At 41.5% G+C, this 17,778-nt stretch overlaps 1 protein-coding gene across 2 annotated transcripts in view; it reads left to right on the plus strand.

Annotated features, from left to right (window-relative positions):
* Nucleotides 1-17,778, plus strand: part of sertad2b (SERTA domain containing 2b) — a 51,634-nt gene that overhangs the window by 10,953 nt on the left and 22,903 nt on the right. Inside the window, exon 1 of one of the 2 annotated variants that reach the window (XM_033613038.2) lies at nt 9,910-10,716. The exons of the other annotated variant lie outside the window; for it this stretch is intronic. The gene's annotated coding sequence lies outside the window, so the exon portion shown is untranslated. Of the gene's footprint in view, nt 1-9,909; nt 10,717-17,778 lie in introns of those variants that run through there. 2 annotated transcript variants of the gene reach the window in all.

Raw genomic sequence — 17,778 nt, forward strand, 5'->3', positions numbered from 1 at the left:
CCCATGGTGATGAACCAATGGTGTATGTGTGGTCTCTTGTATAGGCCCCTCCTTCCTGTGCTTATGATCTAGTACCTGGTTGCCACATTTTTATAGTGTCCTGCCCTCACACCCTGCAGGCTGTTATTGGCTGGGGTGCTACACATGTCCTGAACACAGCAAAACAAAAAATACACGCAGATATAGACAGGGCCACACACCTGTAGTGAAGGTGAATGTTGAAAGGGATTACTTTTGTGTGGGCCTGTATATCATTTTTCAGGAAAATCCTACTAATTCTGCCTTTAAGTACTGTAGATTTGCACTTTGATTATCTATTATCCATTTAGCAAAATGTGCAGATTGGGTTTTGCACGCTACAAATAAAGATCTAAATGTGCGTGTGTGTGTGTGTGTTAGAGAGAGCTGAGGCCAGTTCTCATGACTCTTGGCTGGCTTGTTGTGTAGCGGATTTTTCTGTTCAATAATTAATGTGGAGGATAACGTGTGTGTGTGTGTGTGTGTGTGTGTGTGTGTGTGTGGTGAGGTGGTTGTGTTTGTTCTGGGTTGTATTGTGTTGCTTTGTGTTTACTGGGACTGGTGCTGGGACCGTTTGCAGGGCCAGACTGGGCCACCTCTGAGGGGTTTGGTTTAGACTCATGTAGAGGAGACTGGCACGTACTGTTTTGCACTGAGAAGAGAAAGAGAAAAGAAGATATACTATACTACCCAAAGGGAAACTCATTTTTTCACTTTGTTGTCATGTACACACAGCCCTGAAATACGCACACATGCAGAAACAGGACCTATACATGCACCTTGATAAACTGATACCACTCCAAACTAATACCTCTCCAGCTACTAGTCCACACTCCCTATTTTGTCCTGACAGGGACTTGAACTGGCAGCTCTCCAGTTCCCAACCCAAGTCCCTATGGGCTGGGCTGAACTGGACCAGACAAAGATGGTTTAGTTTTGAACCGAACCTAACTGGACCACTCTGGACAAGCTTGACCTTGGGTGGACTGAGCTGGACTGAAAGTAGACTGATGTTTGAGCAGCGTGCTTAGAAAGGATCAAACCAGATGAGCCTGGAGTTCAGATCATTTTCCCCCAATTTTCCATCCTATTTACTGTTCAAATCATGAAGCCTGCAGAAGTGGTTTAGATTCTCAGGTTTTCCACATTGTGTTGTTTCCAGAAAAAATCTCACTCCATTTCACTTTCCCTCTATTTGTTTGCTTGAGCAGTTTGGGCTGAAAAAGCTTGGAAGCAACACATTTTTCTTACAGGTTTGGTTTGGCTCACAATCACTGTGCTGAAGGAGAAAGTTAAACTAAATATTTAGTAGTCCGGTTTGTTTTTTCCCCTCCAGTCACTGCCCTGCTTTAAATGCTTTCCCTCTGATATTTTTAAAGATGAATTTTATTTGGTTGCACAATAGCTCCTCCATTTTAGTCCTTGTGCTGCAGCTGTCCCTTAAATTCAGCCTGTGTGTTCATGTCTCGGACATTACAGCTACAAGTCAAAATAGAGAAACAAAGAAATGTAGAATCAATAAAAACATAGCAGTGTGTACTGACATCCATGTGTAATAAAACTGTCTGGATGAGATCTGTAACACAAATCGACTTTTGTAATGCTTTGTACAGGGTGTGCCAATTCACATGTGACCATCACAGAAATATACTTGTGTGACATTTTATGGCTGACAAACCAACAGACTGTTGCTGTCATGTTGTATGTGATTTCACTGGGGTAAGCGAGATGATGATGATGATGATGATGATGATGATGGTGATGATGATGCACAGGAACAAGAGCAGGATATTTGTCTATTTTTTCAGTTTGCTCAGTTCCCATAGCCACCCGTTATCACATGACCCAAGATCCTATGCTATCGCCACGTCAACTGTGCAAACTCCAACCCCTGAGACAGGCTATGATTGAAAGCTCTGGAAAGAACTAGTAAGTGGACCTTGAGCTAAGATTGTCCTATTGAACTACTGCTGCCGAGTTAAAGAAGAACCTTTAATGCTCATCAAAAAATAGCTTTCAGAGCTTTTGACAGCATCTGGTAGTCTTCATTCAGCAAATGGACCGTCTCAGCTCAGGTGGTGTCATGTGACCCAAAACCCAAGTTGTACTTTTTCCATCTGTTTGGCTACAATTGTCTGCAAGGTACCATGTGACATAAACTCTGGCATCACTCCATGTCTGAGGGCTGCCCAAAATACTCAATGTACTGTACAGAACCGTGTCCACTGTCTGCCTCTGCTTTTGGACTACATCCAGCTTATACAGTACAGGCCAAAAGTTTGGACACACCTTCTCATTCAATGCGTTTTCTTTATTTTCATGACTATTTACATTGTAGATTCTCACTGAAGGCATCAAAACTATGAATGAACACATGTGGAGTTATGTACTTAACAAAAAAAGGTGAAATAACTGAAAACATGTTTTATATTCTAGTTTCTTCAAAATAGCCACCCTTTGCTCTGATTACTGCTTTGCACACTCTTGGCATTCTCTCCATGAGCTTCAAGAGGTAGTCACCTGAAATGGTTTTCCAACAGTCTTGAAGGAGTTCCCAGAGGTGTTCAGCACTTGTTGGCCCCTTTGCCTTCACTCTGCGGTCCAGCTCACCCCAAACCATCTCGATTGGGTTCAGGTCCGGTGACTGTGGAGGCCAGGTCATCTGCCGCAGCACTCCATCACTCTCCTTCTTGGTCAAATAGCCCTTACACAGCCTGGAGGTGTGTTTGGGGTCATTGTCCTGTTGAAAAATAAATGATCGTCCAACTAAACGCAAACCGGATGGGATAGCATGTCGCTGCAGGATGCTGTGGTAGCCATGCTGGTTCAGTGTGCCTTCAATTTTGAATAAATCCCCAACAGTGTCACCAGCAAAACACCCCCACACCATCACACCTCCTCCTCCATGCTTCACAGTGGGAACCAGGCATGTGGAATCCATCCGTTCACCTTTTCTGCGTCTCACAAAGACACGGCGGTTGGAACCAAAGATCTCAAATTTGGACTCATCAGACCAAAGCACAGATTTCCACTGGTCTAATGTCCATTCCTTGTGTTTCTTGGCCCAAACAAATCTCTTCTGCTTGTTGCCTCTCCTTAGCAGTGGTTTCCTAGCAGCTATTTGACCATGAAGGCCTGATTGGCGCAGTCTCCTCTTAACAGTTGTTCTAGAGATGGGTCTGCTGCTAGAACTCTGTGTGGCATTCATCTGGTCTCTGATCTGAGCTGCTGTTAACTTGCGATTTCTGAGGCTGGTGACTCGGATGAACTTATCCTCAGAAGCAGAGGTGACTCTTGGTCTTCCTTTCCTGGGTTGGTCCTCATGTGTGCCAGTTTCGTTGTAGCGCTTGATGGTTTTTGCGACTCCACTTGGGGACACATTTAAAGTTTTTGCAATTTTCCGGACTGACTGACCTTCATTTCTTAAAGTAATGATGGCCACTCGTTTTTCTTTAGTTAGCTGATTGGTTCTTGCCATAATATGAATTTTAACAGTTGTCCAATAGGGCTGTTGGCTGTGTATTAACCTGACTTCTGCACAACACAACTGATGGTCCCAACCCCATTGATAAAGCAAGAAATTCCACTAATTAACCCTGATAAGGCACACCTGTGAAGTGGAAACCATTTCAGGTGACTACCTCTTGAAGCTCATGGAGAGAATGCCAAGAGTGTGCAAAGCAGTAATCAGAGCAAAGGGTGGCTATTTTGAAGAAACTAGAATATAAAGCATGTTTTCAGTTATTTCACCTTTTTTTGTTAAGTACATAACTCCACATGTGTTCATTCATAGTTTTGATGCCTTCAGTGAGAATCTACAATGTAAATGGTCATGAAAATAAAGAAAACGCATTGAATGAGAAGGTGTGTCCAAACTTTTGGCCTGTACTGTACGTGTGGAACTTCTGTCACATGATACACACATGACAAGTGTTTGTAAATAGGGTTTGGGCGGGGGAATCAAAGATAATCTCCTGGTTGATTAACTTTGACCTCTTCTCAGTCAATGCTGTAACTGACATTTGCTGCAGAATACAACATAAGTAGCATCTAAGATATTAAGAACATGTACTGAAGCCAGTGAAAGTGATACCAATAATAGCATGTCATATCACCACCTTCTTGTCTTCTGCCACAATTGATCTAATTAACAAGCTGAATCACGTCAAGTGTCCACCATGGACTGTATGAAAATAATGGACATGGACTCCATGACTTCACCCATTGGTTTGTGGACTCCTGTTTACAAGCCTACATTTGGCATTTTGGCCATCGCCATCTTGGTGTTTTGGAGCCAGAGGTCACCATATTTAGACAAGATGGTGGAGCTAACCCTAACGCCAGCTGCTAGCTTGGTTAGCACGGTGCATTACAGTGTATGTTCAGCTGTGATAATGCCAATGCTGAGGTTTACAACCATAAAAACAAAATGTGCTTACTGGAGAAACTGAACATCCGACTCCATATAGGGTCTTTTAGTACAACCAAATGCCAAACAATTTTTTTAGGCAAGCAAAATGTTACAATTAATGTAATAAACTGAAAACACACTGAAGTAGAGACGACTACGGCTGCACCTGTACTTTGTAAGTCTAAGGTTACACCATGGTTATGTTGCCTAACCAGTGTTGTCACTAGCGACTTGTCAATAAATGGCACCCTCCTGTCATTCAAAGCAGCCACGTCTTTAATTATGAATAGCATTTTGAAAAGGTGAGTTATAGCCTTAAGTAATTCACCCCCCATACAGTTGTCATGAATGTTAAAATTAGCTATAGAGACCTGATGTAAAGTTGGGCAACTCGCTTCTGGAGCCAGCCTCTAGTGGCCATTTGAGGAACTGCAGTTTTTGACACTTCTGTGTTGGCTTCATTTTTCAGCCCTGGAGGTTGCTACTTGGTGTTAGCTGTAGAGATTTTTGGCAAAACTTCACAGACTTCCACATAGAGACGGGAAATAAGAGGGAAGTAAGAGGTCAGAAATGCAGCAGCACTTGTAGCTGCAAACTTGTTGCCTTACCATGAAATAAGCTGTTTTAAATGGAAAAACATGTCATCCTTGTGATTTGTGTCAATCTGAGATCTTTATTTGGGGAAGCACTCCACCTGGACAGACACATTGCACTTAAGGCAGTTAACATGCATCGAAGACCTCTTGCCAATGTCGTCGTGGTCCGGATGGGCCAGCAGAACCAAACCTTTATATCCAGGCAGATGCATACATCATACTGAGCAGAAAAAGCAGTCTTTTTCTTACACCGTATGAATTTTGTTGGGAAAATCACCTTTATTATCGTCATGCCAACAAGAGTCTGAATGATTATGTATACAGTGAAAATAATAAAAATTAAGTGTGCAGTTCCTTTCAAACTACTTAACCCAAAAGCAATGCATTGCAAAGCACAGTTCAAGCATATTCTCAGAACTGCCACCTCTTCCTCCCACTGGAGTTTGCCAGCCTGAACTTTGTTGTAAGAGTAACACATATGAGCTTGTTGCCTTTCATAGTGTGTAAGTGCCCCAAACCCACTGGGGGCCTGAAGACTCCAGATTCACTAACTAGCAATTAGTTTGTGATAAGCTAATTATAAAATGAATCTTGAGGATGTTGTTTTGAAATCAAGCCTTTATTATGTATGTAGAGAGGGAGAAGCAGGGATTGGGGGTCAAGAGGGGCCTACAGTGTGTTAATCCAGCCATGGTCATTTAACTATTATTACTGAGATTTCTGGTGAAAAATACATCTAATGGATGATGAAAATGAGTTTGATTTTGACAGAATATACTGTGTTGTTTGCATCGATACCCACTTTCAGCTATGAGGCACCATTGCAATTCAAACCACTACTTCATTATCACTACAGCTGACTGCAACAAGTCAGCAGTTTTTCTGAGGACTCTCTCAAGCATTTTCCAAAATTTTGGAAAACAGGTCAAAAGAAGCAGGTATTGTGAGAGTAAATAGTTACAGTAGTCAGAGGACTTCATCACAGAATAACTCGTGGAATGCATTGACCATCACACACTGATGATATATACCAGAGGATCTCAGGGGGGAGTTTAAGTGCACACATAACCATGCAGGTTTCCTGAGCTGTGGTTTGCTTCAGGCTACTTACAGAATTCAAAATAACAATGGAGCTCTGTTTTGGTGCACAGTTGCAGTTTTTATGTATATATGTGAATGTGTGAGTGTGTGAGCACCACAAACACAAACGGTGCATTTACTTTCTGCTTTGTGTCCACTTCTTTTTTGGCCCAACACATGTTCATCAGTTTTTCCCCAAATATGTTTTTTTTTTTTGTGGAGAGCAGAGTGTGGACAAAGGACTGGGTGTCTGGAGAGGGTGCTGGGGAGGGGAGAAGGGGATGATGGGTGATGGGTGGGGGACTGGAGGAAGGGATGATGGGTGGGAGTCTGCAGGGGATGGCTGGCTGGCTGGCTGGCTGTGTTTGTGGATGTGAGTTTGGGGGGCAAAGGTGGGGGTAGGTGTGTGTGTGTGTGTGTGTGTGTGTGTGTGCGTGTGCATGCATTCATCTGCATATCTGTCTGCATGTGTCTAAGAACATGCATATACTCATCTGCTCGTGAACCCGTCTGTGTGTGTGCGCATTGCCTGCCTGCTCGTAGGCTTGTGTGTGTGTGTGTGTGTGTGTTCTTTTGTTTTGCTCTGGGTTGCTGGGTGATGGGACCAGCTGGGAGGGCTGAAGCCATTCACTTCCCTTCTGCTACCCTGAAGGCAGCCAGCAGGGAGAGGGAGGGAGGGAAAGAGGGAGAGAGGGAGAGAGGGGGTCGAAAGAATGAAATGGAGGAGGAAAGCACAGCAGAGGTGGAGGGGGGGTGTTAGTACCTTACAGCAAAGAGACAGAGAGAGAGAGAGCGACTGCAATCAGATGAAACAGAAAGAGACTGACAGCGAAAGCAGAGGGGTGAGGAAGTTTTGAACACAGCTCAGAGTGAATGAAGAGATTCATGAAGGAAAGTGAGGGGGGGTTGAGGGAGGGAAAGTGTGTCAGGCTGAATCGTGATAGAGCAGCGGAGCTGACTCAGCCAGTCTGGTCTGGCGTAGGAGGGCAGCAGCAGGGGAAGAAGTAATAGAGTACTTTGCATGTAATTGGATAACTATAATCAGATTACTTTTTTCTAGCATATCAACATTAAAACATTGGCATATAAGAGGGTTATAGCAATAAATTGATAACACTTGATAAGTGTTCTCTGCTACTTTAAAACAAGACACACCTGATTGCAGCAAAGGACTGTGACTGTAGAATTCTGATCCTTCTGATTACAACAAAAGTAGAAAAACAGTTCTGTTTCTGATCTGAAACACAGACTAATGCTAACTATCATATTCTGTCACAGTGATGCTGATGAAATCTGTTCACATCAGCAACAGTGCAATTAAAGTGAGAGTGCGTAACTTCTGCTGAACATAGTGACCACGAGTGACATTTACAGAATAATGCTAGATGCTAAAGCATAGTGTCACAGCAGCACAGGCAGAGAAGAGTGACAAAGTCATAAAACTAGCTGAATAATTTTCATTTTACAGCAATATCCATTTAAAGTTTGCTAACATTGGCTAACATTAGCCATCATAAGCTACTGGTCATCCCAGACCAAATAAGGCAACAAAACTCCTGAGTGTATTACTGAGCAAGGGTGCAATTTATTACCTTTCAGGAGACCTATTACACTCATTTCCAGGTTCATACTTGCATTTTGGGTTTCTACAAGAACATGTTCACATGCTTTAATGTTAAAAAATCCCATTGTATTTTCCTCATACTGTCTGTGCTGAAACACCTGCATTCACCCTCTGTCTGAAATACTCGGTTTTAGCTCCTTCTCTTAAAGCCACCCCCTCCCCCTGAAAAAGCCCAGTCTGCTCTGATTGGTCACTGTTTCCCGCTCTTCCACATCTATGCTTTTGGTGTCTCTGAACTGTCATTGACAACATTGGCAACCAAGTTTACAGCTATTCCCGATAATAGCATGTAGCTACATGTAGCATTGAACAGAATATGAACACTTGCAGTAGTGTGCCTGGAGCAGATGACCAAAGACTTCCATTACAAGCTGACATTAGCTTGACTCAGAAATAGAAAAAACATTGGAAAAAAGTATTCAGAACAGTGTGAGGCCTGGGGTTTGTGCTCACAGGGATTACTTTTACAAAAAAAAACAAAAAAAAAACAAAAACTTTTAATATGAATATCTGACATTGTAACATTAAATGCACAATAGGTCCCTTTTAGTACAGGATAATGCTAAATACTAGAACATAGTGTAACATTAGCACAAGTATAAAAGTATCATTAAGGGTCAGGTGAATTGACTAAATATTGTCAATTATCAATATCTACTTAAAATTTACTAATGTTGGCCACCATTAGCTTCTGGTTGCACCAGACAGCGAAAGGTTCTAAAACCTTTGAGGCTACATCCACATGAATAAGTTTTCATTTTAAACATTTTAAGATGATCTCCGTACACATGAGCATTTTAGCATCATATTAGAAATAATCATTGTCCATACTAACACGTCTGAAAACACATATCACATGACCATTCACATACACTGGACGTGCGTGTACCGAAACAGGAAGCAGATTTTCTACTCTGCGGGTGGTTGCTTAGTTACAGAAAACACTACGGAGATGAGGAAACCAATGACGAGGTGGAACTGTTACTGAAAGTAACGTGTGTCAAGCGGTCAAAGTGGCAGAAAAAAGATTTATGCGGGGACATATAGGAGTGTTACAAGGAGCATTAACCATTGCAAGAGGAAGCCATGGCAATGGAAAAGGAGTAACGTTAGGCTAGCCACAAAAGAAGCATAAAATCACAAAAGGTTTGTAAGTCAGGCCTAGCTATGATCTTTTGTCTTGACAGGTCGTGACTGATAAGACAAGTTGGGAGCAAATGTGGTCGCCTGATTCGTAGTTTCCATTCTCCGTATCTGCCTGTCCAGACTAAAACACAACCCTGAAATTTTCAATTTCAGCAGCGTTCAGAAGTCTTCATTATAGGAGTTCCAAATAGCAAGAGTACTGTGGACACTAGGTGCAAGCGTAGCTATAGTTAAGTGTGGATGTGGCCTGACTGTAGTGAACTGCAAAGGGGTTATTTCTTATTTAATTGAACAAAACTTATCATTTGTAAGAGGAAGAATGGCTTATTCTTTCAGAAGTTACAAGTCTCTTAACTTCTTGAATAAATGAATAGATAAGGACAACAGTTTGGTCACAGCTAGTTGTTCTTTTGAAGGTACAGATGGTAAGGATACAAAAATAGACTCTCCTCAAAGGCAGTCTTGATGTTGCAGTTGGTTATAAACAGGAAAAGTGATGGAAGTAGTTGTATGAAGAATAAAAAACTACAGCTTTACAGAGAATTTCAGACTCTACATACTTTCTCATACCTACCTGGACAATCACTGCATTAATTGGATGTTACTGATGGGTCGATGGTTTTGGAAATTTACAAATATTGTAGACTTCAGCCCGGCAATTCCAGCTTCAGAAAGGTGTGTTTTAAGACTCTGTTCAATTATCTAACAAACTCTTCGTCTGAAGCTCAGGCCTCTATTGTACTCGTAGGGAAAAGATATGTACTGTACAGTTCACACTTCATTCTGTGACTTCTGACTTACTCTTTCTGTTACTTATAAACACTTCTGTAAACTCAGAAATCCTCACTACAGTGCAAGAACTGTGTTTTCAAGGGTAACCACTGAAAAGAATGTTTTCTGAAAACGTTGCATGAATGCAAGGCTAAGGAAGACAAAAGTGCATTTTCAAATTCATCTTTAGTGTGCACGTTCTAACACAGTGACTTTTCAGATAAGAGATTACTTTACATAAGAAGTCTTAGGGAGCATGAAAAGAAAGTGAACCTCTACTTTTTCACTCCCAAGTTGACCTCTGATGATTTTTATTTCCGTAGATGAGACTGTTTTCTTTGCTTTTGTCTATCCTTTCCTACTTTTAGCACGTTGTTCAGACTGTATCCCTGATATGAAAAAAAAGAGGACAAATAGCAACAGCAGAGCTCTCTGTGGATGTTGTAGCTGGAAGGGTTAGTAAAATGAAGCTGATTGAGGGAGGAAAAATTGAGAAAAGAAAGATGGATAACCTGCTAAACTGTAGTCGTTGGCTAGTAGTCTGTAAAGCTGAACTGCTTTTCTGCTTCCTTGTGCCATAGCTTGTGAGTCGGCTCGCTTTCTCTCGAAGATTAATGACCTTCCTGTTTTCAGCTACGGTATCTCCCTCCACAGAGTTTTCACTGCAGCTCGGTTTGACTTGAAGTGCACTTTAAAAAACGCTGCAGAATTTATTGTTTGAGGCAAGACAGCGGTGAAGGTATGCTGGAGGGAAGAATGCACACACACACATCTAATGATACAAGAATGAATGCACCAACTATTATTACTCTTTCTACTGCTATGACTTTCACCTATACTGCTGATAATACCGCTACTATCTCTTCCAGTATTACCACCACCAGTACTTCCTCCTCTGCAACAACCAGCACTACCTCCACTCCCATTCAGACTGCTTTGACTGGAGCTAACCCAAATTGCAACAAATAACGTCAAATTGTGGGAACCGAATTCTCCACTATCAATGTGTTTTTGTTGAGTCTCTCCCAGTGGACAGAGGTATCTGTGTCCCATCTACTGCTGGACTATTGGTGAGTTGTCCTGCTGGAATGTGTCACGCTCACCAGTTTGCAACGGATGGGTTCACACACACACACACACACACACACACACACACACACACACACACACATAAAAGGGTTAGGGTAAACTTTTTCACATAGCCCCGAGCCATAAGCCATTAAAACATACAACAGAGTACTGTATGTCTAAGGTGGTTATTACACTGTCTCATAATGTCCTGACCGGCTTAGCTGATTTACGTCACGTACTTAACTTTAAACCTAATTTTTTTTTACAGTGGCTTCTTTCAAATCAAATAATTCATCATTTAATACGATTTGGATGCATTACCTCTTGCTCATTTTTGACATTTGATACTCTGATTAAGTGGTCTGATAAACAACATGCCGGTAAAGTCAGCGAGTAGAGAGAGAAACAATTCATCTCAGAAGTTATGAAATGAGGGGAAAAGGACTCAAATGAAAGAGACACAGAGCAAGAGAGTGAGAGAGAAACAGAACAACAACTTCTTTCCTGTAAGTCACCTGACACTGGAGGCGTCACACAGCCATGAGTAAACACACCTCCCTCCTGCGCTCTCTGTCTCTCTGTCTGGGTCACCCATGATCTCCGTCCAGGCATAAGCCCTCTTCTTGCAACATGAAAAGTTTGGTTTGGAGCGCCCTAACTACTTTCTATTTATAGACCTATCTCCCAGATTCTTCAGTCTATGCACAGAAGAAGGAGGGTTCTTTGGTTAAGGAAAATAAGGACTCAGATTTTTTTTCATATTATGGTAAATCAAAAGCTTTCCTACAGGATAAGACAAGTGTTATTCTCTATTTTTCATGTTGTCGACAACTCCCTTTGAAAGAAAAGTGTTCGAATGTCTCTCAATGAATTCTGTTTTTCCTTAAAGTCAAACAAGTACCCTGACTCTGGGTTTCAGCTCCAAGTTGATCAGTCCCAGTAAGGACTAAGATTTTTTTATTCAACAAATTGCCCAAGAAATATCTACTTTCTTTTTTGCTGTGTTCTTCAAAGGCTAAATTATGTTACTCAAACATGAGGAAATGTTATATTTGTTGGGTACTATTTTCAGCTGTGGCTTAATACACGTTTGGTGCCCTAGTCTAGTGTGTTTTAACAACCAAAATGGTGTATATGGGATTATGAGTTACAGTATGTGTACATCATAAGAAAGTGATGCCATGTAGCTGTATGCACTTGGTGCAACGGTAGCTGTTAGAGAAGTTGTATGGAAGCATAAATCTTTGATAAAACTTCCGCAAAAAAGTTTTTGAGGTAGATTCTGTCTTCATTGAAAGAGAGGTGATTGCAATAAATGGGATGTGGAAATGCTTATGCTGGATAAATTCTGACGTAGCCAACATTATCTCACATGACTGAACAGCTGTTTCCTCTGACTACATCTTACTGTGCATAAGGATTATTGCATAAATTGATCATTGTCCCCTGAAATTATGAAACATGGCCAATGTTAGCTGACATTAAAGAACTATTCAAACTTTCCTGATTGAAACAAATTCCTGAAGACGTCTCTTTGTTTTTGTCTTGTAGATGTGTTAAATGGCCAAGGCAACATTTTTCATTTCCAACTCACAACCTCTACTTCTTCTACTCTGTTTATTGGCGGGTTACAGCCAGGCCTACCACCAAGTTCTGACAAAGCAAATGTTTTGGAGAGCCTAGTTTATTTGCTCCAAACCAGTTGATGTAAAGGTATCTAATTTGCAATTCTTTTTGCAATATTAAAAGTTTGCTTAAAATTTGCCTTACAATTTTAAGTCGAGTGTGTAGGATTTAAGGTAATCTATTGGCAAAAATGGTATATAATAGTCATAGCTATGTTTTCATTAGTATATAATCATTGGACAATAAATATCGTGTTTCTGTTACATTAGAATAAGCCATTTATATCTCCTCTTCTTCAACAGTTGCTCAGAACAGACGATTTAAACACTGGCTCTAGAAAGGGCCATTGGCTTTTTCGCGCCTGCCACTCTAGTTCCCCCACACGCTTGGCATGAGAAGTTTTAGTTCTGCAACCTCACTGCCAGATGCCAATAAATTCTGCACACTGGTCCTTTACTGAAAACTCAGGTAGTGCAGCTCATTGATGTATTTTTCATAGTTTTGGACAACAGTGGAGTTCTATGTGGAGTAAGGTTTATGAGGCTTTGATACACCAAATATTTGTTAGGAAGATACATTTATTGTTAATTTTGGTCTTTTCATGGAATTTATTGATAATAAAAAGAATAGAGAATATTGCCAGACTTATAAATATAAGTATAAATATTCCTTATTAAATATGTATATGCTTTCGCAGCCACCATAGACACCCTGGGGTAAATGGCAAAGGGCTAGAACCTCTCCCAAAATGACACCCCAAAACCCAACTTACTAAAATCTCCATGAACATTAATGATACAGCTTCACAGTAGAAAAAATACATATTGTGCAAAATCGAACTGCTGTTGATGTACTGTTATAAGTAGAATAAAATTTGTAGAAAAGACTCCCACACACTGTCCAACTTTCAAAAATAATGATTTTAATGTTGCAACATGTTGGTGACTAGACCTTCATCAGGCAAACAGTGTTATAAGTAGCAACTGGAGTTGTGTTGGTTTAATGACACTGCATGTCAAATGAGGTTAACTATAAGATACCGTCAGCTGAACAAGAAGTTAGATACTATTGCACAAGTTCCCCAAGCATATGGTATAGCTGGGGCACTGAATGAAACTGATTTTGAGTAGTTGGTCCAAAAGCTCTCTTGTAATTAAAGCCAGTGTGGCATTGTTTTGATCAGAAATGGTCCATTTGTACCAAAGCCTGAAGCAGCGGTAGTTGCTGATAATATTTAGAGGCCCGTTATCGCAAGATTAATTATCTCATATTCTTGAAATAAACTGTTTTCTTGGGATCACAAGTTAATTGTCAAATTCTGTTTAGATAACAAACTGTTATCCCCAAAATAATAGGAAAGACTCATAATGAGAACAGAGGCCTTTTACTCTTAGATAATGACACAATTATGTTCTGACCATCTTGAGACAAAAATAAATTAAAGACAGATTCTGTGATTAATCTTTAATCTTGTCACAGACTTCATCGTTTGTCATGTTGACACACATGAAGTCGTGACCATGAGATCTCGAGATGACAACATCATTAGGGGTGTTTTCACACCTAACCTGTTTGGTTCAATAAAAAAGAAACCCCGGTGCGTTTTCCCAGTTATTACAGTTTGTTTGAGCTGGTGTGAAAGCTGTCAGTCGAACCCTAGCGTCGGCCAAACAAATGGACCAGGGCCACTTAAAAAGGGTGGTCTTCCAGGGTCTGTTTCCAAGAGGACTCTGATGGGGTTTGATTGTGGTGTGAAAGAAAACAGACCAACTACAGGATTGTGAGATTGATTTTAAAAGCTAAACTGCTGTCATTAGTTCTGCTAAAAAGTGACATAGTGATCCCACAGTTTGCCTCATGATAACGACTGTATGATCCATTTCATTATATTCAGGAATGTTTCTGTTGAGGGTCACAGCAGGATGAGTGTAAATGCTTAGATCACCTTCATCACAAGAAAACACTAGTGTGAAAGGACTGAGTCTGACTACATTTTGGGAGCATATTTGACTAAAATGGCAGCACCGCAGGAGGCCAACTTGCTTTGCTTACTTGAACTTCCCCTTTTGAAGTGCATGAGTCAAGGCACAAGTGTTTGAAGTCTCAATGTAATGAGAAGAGAGGAAAATGGTGAGACGTTTAGGGGGGATAGATGAACAGTGAGATTCCTCTTGGCACACCAACAGGCTCTGTCCAGCTTTGTGTTTTCATCAATTAAAACAGTGTAGCTCAGAATTGTAGCATTAGTCATGGATATATATCATGCTGTATCAGGAATAAACCATCCTGTGTGTGTGTGTATGTGATTGAGGCAGAAGCTGTTTGGGGCAGAGAGGGGGAATGAGGGACACTGATAAAGAGACTGGTAAAGAGACAAAGAGAGAGAGAATAGGAGGAGATGGAGACAAAGAGAGAGGGAGAGAGAATGGGAAAGAAAGCAGATGGGTGTTTTTGGTGTGGAGCCCTTTCCCTCCCTCCCTCTCTTTCTCCCCGTGTTGGGCTGGAGTGCCACTCCCATGTCTAATAGTATTAACAATATTCTCTGGTCCTCTTCACACACACCCCCAAATCTGCCATCACACATGGATGTTTTCACTGGTTTTACTCTATTTTCTCTTCTTTTTAAAGCCAAGTCTCAAGTGTTTGAGTTTTAACACCACATTGCATAAAATACTCACATTTTAAATCATTTTCAAAGCTGTATAATCAAAGAAATCACCCTGCGCGTGCACCTCCCTTTGGGTTTATGGTGTTCAAATGTGATGCAAGACAAGTAACATTTTCTTCCACAGTCCTCTTCAAACAAATCTTGAAGGATGTTCTTGATGTCTTTGGCATGAGATTGAGGTCATGTGGCCAACACAAACTGTGGCCCTGTAACATACTACTGAGTCGAATCATCACCAACCTGACACAAAAGCTGAACGTATGATTGACCAAGGTGCTGTTACAGTAGATTTTTTTACACTGCACAAGTCTTCAAGATATTAAGTCTATCTTTACTGTGCAGTCACCTGCATTTTCAGAAACAATAGCCCAGAATAGTATTGTCAGAAAGAGAAAACACTCTTATCTCTAATGTGTACACCACCAACTTAGCCACTTGAGTGGCAGATTTTTTAGAAAAGGTCTAATCTGAAGTAGCAGAGGCCGAGATATCCTGACTTTTAAGACCTTTTTAGATAGGAATTGTGCAAATTTACAGGAAAGCCCAATCAATCTTTTTTCAGCATTGGCAGTAGAAAAACAAAATCGGGGAGTGCGGCAAAATGCCGCCTACCTACTTTTGTTTATACAGAATGCGCCTTTTTCGGGGCAATGGGGGGCGTGAGCAAGTAACAAAACGTGTAGCTCAGCGTGTGACGTGGGAGGGAAGCCACCGCTAGTCAGTCCTTCAGCGATTCTCTCGTAAGTCGGCCCATTCTTTACCGTCCCTGTCATCTGATGGTTAATGGCCTCTTCGTTTGCGAGGGCAAGGAGGGTGCGCAATTCCTTGTCTCCTCAGTTGCTCATCTTTACTGTAGTGTCTGTCAGGTTTGCGTTTCCCTCTTGCTACTAGCTGCCCGCTAATTCCTGCTATCAGCTGTTTCCTGTTTATCCACCGCCAGTGGGTCGCATGTGCGGCGTCATCAACAGAAGGCCGCCTCTGTCTTTTTAAACTGAAAGGGTTCCACCAATATGACTACCCTACGAGGCAGAAAAATTGGGCACCTCGGATCAGCTCGCCAATCCGGCTCTGTGTGTCTAAACGCTCGCAGCTTGCTGGCAAAACGGCCGAACATTCGTTGAAAGTCTGGCAGTGTAAAAGGGGCTTTAGTCTCTAGTATGTGTCAAGACAAAACAAAATCCCATAACACTGGATTCTACAATGCCTGTAATGCTGCATCTTTTCCTTAGATCCTAATGCCTGGTAAAGGCAGTGATGCAGTGGAGGGTGTGCACAGGCATATGGGGCAACCTATCTCTTTTTCTAAATGTTTACAGTATACCCACCTGTCAGCCAAAAAGCCACTGGAAAATATGTAAGAGTATACCCACTTCCTCCTTGGTAACCAACCCATCTACCTAGACGTACACCCACCTCATCAACTACCACTACACCACTACATAAAGGCCCACGTGTTTTAAATTCCATGTGCCCAGTTTTGCAACACAGGCTTTATTAATATGTGGTCCCCAAGCCCGAATCAAGATAACCCCGATGACATCATCAGAGTTTTTTTTTGTCAAATTGGCCCAAGCTCCTCCAGGACACATCTTGAAAGTGGTTCCCAACCTATTCGGAATGTGGCACTTTAAAGCGAAGCTGAACACAAGTTGCATACATCTATGGGTAGCAACAGTTTCAACTAAAAAGTAATGTTCAGCGGTGACCTCAAACTCACCTGGTTAAGTGTGAGCCCTGTATGCACTTAGTCCTTTGCTGCGGCTTGGATTTGGATTCAACCTAAGGCACTTTGCTGCATGTCATCCCTCTCTGTCACTTTCCAGCTGCTCTATCATAAAGGCAATAAAAAGCCCTCAAAATGTCTTACGGAAAAAGTAATGTTCACTGCACAGACTGATTCACTTGAACAGTGTCTGGGGGCCTGTACAGTTAAACTGTATAGCACAATAAAGTTAGAGAGTCATCTTGATGCCGACCCCCGGATTGGGAAGCATTGCATTATACATCTGTTTTCACAGTCTAGTAAATTTGAAAAATTATCACAGCATTTGCATTTGGTCTATTTAGAGGACAAGTTTAAGTACTGGTTATTCCTGCAAAGTAAGGTAATTTTGGCTGGTCCGTACCTCGTCTCTGGAAGACATTAGGAAGAATGTCACACTAAGGTTAGGGTTAAGTGTGTAGCCCTCATGCTTAAAGTTGTGAAATAGGAAATAAATGACTTTAATAATGGTCTTTGCTATATGATAATGTATTATTGTAAAGTATGTCTGTTTATGTAGATGCTACTTCAAACCCCTGCTGGTAGCAGCTAACAGTGCTAACTCCATAGACAGAGCTAAACAAAGGTCACAGTGCTGACAGAGCTGTGATATGAGAGATGGTGTTAACCAGGAAGAAACTGGACAGTGGGAGCTACACTTCCATTGGGACACCATCTTGATCAGCAGTAACCGCGATATGAGCGCAACGCAAAGTGGCGGTAATGAGCTAGCCAGAGTGATACACACATGCACTAACAAGTACACACACAACCGGACCGGTTTACCACAACAAACCACAGAGAAGCTCAGATGACAACACACACTGAGGTAGCTTCACCTCACTTGCTTTTCCACCTAGAATGCCATTACTCCACTGTTTCTTTACACAGCAAATAGGTGGTTTTGCTGCTATATTAATGCTGTGAATGTTGCATACAGAACCTTTAAGTGCTGGATATTTGTGCAAAGTAAGGATGTTAAAGCTGGTCCTTACTTAGTTTTTA

The sequence above is a fragment of the Epinephelus lanceolatus genome, chromosome 17 (assembly GCF_041903045.1).
Source record: "Epinephelus lanceolatus isolate andai-2023 chromosome 17, ASM4190304v1, whole genome shotgun sequence".
Taxonomy (NCBI): domain Eukaryota; kingdom Metazoa; phylum Chordata; class Actinopteri; order Perciformes; family Serranidae; genus Epinephelus; species Epinephelus lanceolatus.